At 42.8% G+C, this 4,264-nt stretch overlaps 1 pseudogene; it reads right to left on the bottom strand.

Annotated features, from left to right (window-relative positions):
- Positions 1–1,845: 1,845 nt before the first annotated feature.
- On the bottom strand, positions 1,846–2,721 carry LOC113879179 (annotated as a pseudogene).
- Between the last annotated feature and the right edge of the window lie 1,543 nt (positions 2,722–4,264).

Genomic DNA, 4,264 nt, shown 5'->3' with positions numbered 1-4,264 from the left:
CATTCTGTTGTTTTCCTCTATTTCTTTGCATTGATCGCTGAAGAAGGCTTTCTTATCTCTTCTTGCTATTCTTTGGAACTCTGCATTCAGATGCTTATTTCTTTCCTTTTCTCCTTTGCTTTTTGCTTCTCTTCTTTTCACAGCTATTTGTAAGGCCTCCCCAGACAGCCATTTTGCTTTTTTGCATTTCTTTTCCATGGGGATAGTCTTGATCCCTGTCTCCTGTACAGTGTCATGAACTTCCGTCCATAGTTCATCAGGCACTCTATATATCAGATCTAGTCCCTTAAATCTATTTCTCACTTCCACTGTATAATCATAAGGAATTTGATTTAGGTCATACCTGAATGGTCTAGTGGTTTTCCCTACTTTCTTCAATTTAAGTCTGATAAGGACTTAGAGTTGGTAATTATGAATTTAAAAGCAGGTCAGTGAGCATGGTGTTATATTTTTCTTTAGGCTTTTCTGGCTGGCAAGTGTGTGCATTAGAGAGATGAACTTATAGGGAGTTGTGGTTTCACCAAGTATAACAAGATGGTAAAGGGGCAAAGATGTGGAAGCCTTATGCAAGAGTGCAGATATGATCATTAAACACAGGACTTCTCTGGTGGCACAATGGACAAGAATGCATCTGTAAATGCAAGGGACATGTGTTCACTCCCTGGTCCAGGAAGATTCCACATGCCTTGGAGCAACTAAGCCTGAGCACACCAACTGCAGAGCCTTCGAGCTGCAACAACTGAAACCTGCAAGCCTTAGAGCCTGTGCTCTGCAGCAAGAGAAGCCACCCTGATACACCACAATGAAGAGTACCCCCCGCCAAGAAAATCAGGGTTAGGGTTAGGGTTACGGTTAGGGTTGCCTCAACTAGAGAAAGCCCACTTAAAGCCATGAAGACCCAGCACAGCCAAAAATATTTTTTTTAAATAATAATTAAACAAGAAATTTAAGTTGGGTAAAGAGAAGACATGAGACAGAAAAATGAAAAGGTGTAAAATTTAAAAATTAAGGGCTCTTGTGGGGTCAAAACTGTAGGAATCCAGATATAGTAATTGAGAAAATGAGTTAGAAAAACAGAAGGAGATGGTCAGAGGAGGGGCTGTTAAAAGTGAGAGTATGAAAGCACTGAAGTTACTGAGATTTAAAAAAGCCAAGGATATGATTGATACACAACTGTGAGAAAAGAGGACTTGAAGAAGAGACTCGGGCAAATTAGTTTCCAGTTGCTTCTGTGAAAAAAATACCACAAACTTCACGGCTTAAAACAACATGAATTCATCGTCTTACAGTGCTAGAGGTCAGAAGTCTTAAGTCAAGGTGTCAACAGGGCTGCGTTTTTCCCAAAGGCTCCAGAGGAGATTCTGTTTTTTCTAGTTTCTGGAAGTCACCTGCACTCCTCAGTTCATGGCCAGCAGCAAGCATCAAATTGTGATTACATTGGGCCTACCGATAACCCAGGGTGATCCTTCATCCTCAAGATCTTTAAGATAATCATATCTATAAAGTCCCTTTTTGCCATGTAAGGTAACATAGTCACAGGCTCTGCAGATCGGGACGTGGGCATCTTTCGAAGCCATTATTCTCTCTACCAAACGTGGCGTCACAGCTCATGACTCACTAATGCGGATTAAGGCAGCTACACTAGTACTTGTGGAGAAAACAGTCCCTACTGCCCTCCTACCAAAAGATACTGCCTGAGTCAAGAATTCTAAATAAGGTTTTTTAATATGGTCTCTGAAACTTCATTTCTGTCAACAGAATTATATTTTAAACTATTGATATGGAAAGAGTTTTTAGACCAGTGAGTGTAACTTTTATGAAACTTTTTTTTTTTTTTTGCTATTAATCACTCGGTATTATCTTTAATTACAAAGACTTTTCCAATCACATCACATAGAGATCATTTTATCCACTGCTCTGTTTGGCTGCCAATCTCTTCTCTCTCTCCTCAGCAATGGTAAGGCAAATACCCTTTCCACAGGGAAGAGAGATCCATGGTTTGTTGCCTTTGCCAATAATGAAAATGTGTGAGAGCCGTGTGGCAAAGCTGTTGCCGTTCGCATCTTTCACATGAACTACATCAAAAGAACCTGGATGCCTCTCCCGGTTTGTAATCACACCAGGTTAGCACCTCCAGTCACCATGCACAGGTTACCAGTGTCAAATTTGATGAAATCAGTAATCTTGCTAGTCTCCAAGTCAATCTGAATGATATCATTCACCTTGATGAGGGGATCAGGGTAACGGATGATACGGGCATCATGGGTTACCAGATGAGGGATTCCTTTTGTCCCCACAAATATCTTTCTTACTTTGCACAATTTATACTTGGCCTCCTCAGGTGTAATACGATGAACAGCAAAGCGAAGCGACCCTTGGTGTCATAGATCAAACGAAAATTCTCCCTAGTCTTATCAATGCTCATGACATCCATAAAACCAGCAGGGTAGGTTATATCTGTGCGGACTTTGCCATCGATCTTAATGAAACGCTGCATGCACATCTTCTTTACTTCATCTCCAGTTAGGGCATACTTAAGTCTATTCCTTAGGAAAATGATTAGGGGGAGACATTCCCTTAGCTTGTGGGGGCCGGTAGATGGACGAGGGGCAAACACACCAGTCAGTTTATCCAGCATCCAATGTTTTGGAGCTGCTACGGGTTTCAGGTGCTTCTTGGGACCCCGAGCCATGGCTGCGCTAGGCACGAAAAGAGCTATGAAACATTTAACTGAGGTATGATTGACATACAGGGCTTCCCTCAGGGTTCCAAGGGTAAAGAATCTGTCTGCAATGCAGGAGATGGGGGCTCCATCCCTGGGTCAGAAAGATTCCCTGGAGAAAAGAATGGCTACCCACTCCAGTATTCTTGCCTGGAGAATTTCATGGACAGAGAAGCCTGGGGGGACTACCGTCCATGGACTCGCACTGAGTCGGACCCGACTGAAGTGACTAAGCAGCAACAGCAGCATGCATTGGTAAAACCACAGTCTGTGCCACAAATACATCACCTCCAAAAGTTTCCCTTCACCCCCTTATTTTTTGGCACGAGACAAAGACACTTAAAGTAAGATCTCACTTAGCAAAATTTCCAGTGTGAACATATTATTGCTGTATGGCTGAGTCCTTTTGCTGTACACCTGAAACTATCACAACATTGTTAATAAGCTATCAGTTCAGTTCAGTCGCTCAATCGTGTCCGACTCTTTGCGACCCCATGAATCGCAGCATGCCAGGCCTCCCTGTCCATCACCAACTCCCGGAGTTCACCCAAACTCACGTTCATAGAGTCAGTGATGCCATCCAGCCATCTCATTCTCTGTCGTCCCCTTCTCCTGCCCACAATCCTTCCCAGCATTAGAGTCTTTACCAATGAGTCAACTCTTCACATGAGGTGGCCAAAGTACTGGAGTTTCAGCTTTAACATTATTCTTCCAAAGAAATCCCAGGGCTGATCTCCTTCAAAATGGACTGGTTGGATCTCCTTGCAGTCCAAGGGACTCTCAAGAGTCTTCTCCAACACCACAGTTCAAAAGCATCAATTCTTCGGCGCTCACCCTTCTTCACAGTCCAACTCTCACATCCATACATGACCACAGGAAAAACCATAGCCTTGACTAGATGGACCTTTGTCGGCAAAGTAATGTCTCTGCTTTTGAATATGCTATCTAGGTTGGTCATAACTTTCCTTCCAAGGAGTAACCGTCTTTTAATTTCATGGCTGCAGTCACCATCTGCAGTGATTTTAGAGCCCCCCCAAAATAAAGTCTGACACTGTTTCCACTGTTCCCCCATTTATTTCCCATGAAGTGATGGGACTGGATGCCATGATCCTAGTTTTCTAAGATCATGAGCTTTAAGCCAACTTTTTCACTCTCCTCTTTCACTTTCATCAAGAGGTTTTTAGTTCCTCTTCACTTTCTGCCATAAGGGTGGTATCATCTGCATATCTGAGGTTATTGATATTTCTCCTGGCAATCTTGATTCCAGCTTGTGCTTCTTCCAGTCCAGTGTTTCTCATGATGTACTCTGCATATAAGCTAAATAAGCAGGGTGATAATATACAGCCTTGACGTACTCCTTTTCCTATTTGGAACCAGTCTGTTGTTCCATGTCCAGTTCTAACTGGTGCTTCCTGACCTGCATATAGGTTTCTCAAGAGGCATGTCAGGTGGTCTGGTATTCCCAGTTCTTTCAGAATTTCCCACAGTTTATTGTGATCCACACAGTCAAAGACTTTGGTATAGTCAATAAAGCAGGAATAG

Source organism: Bos indicus x Bos taurus, chromosome 20, assembly GCF_003369695.1.
Source record: "Bos indicus x Bos taurus breed Angus x Brahman F1 hybrid chromosome 20, Bos_hybrid_MaternalHap_v2.0, whole genome shotgun sequence".
NCBI classification, from domain to species: domain Eukaryota; kingdom Metazoa; phylum Chordata; class Mammalia; order Artiodactyla; family Bovidae; genus Bos; species Bos indicus x Bos taurus.
The sequence above is the reverse complement of the archived record's forward strand: the minus strand, read 5'-3'. Positions and strand labels throughout refer to the sequence as shown.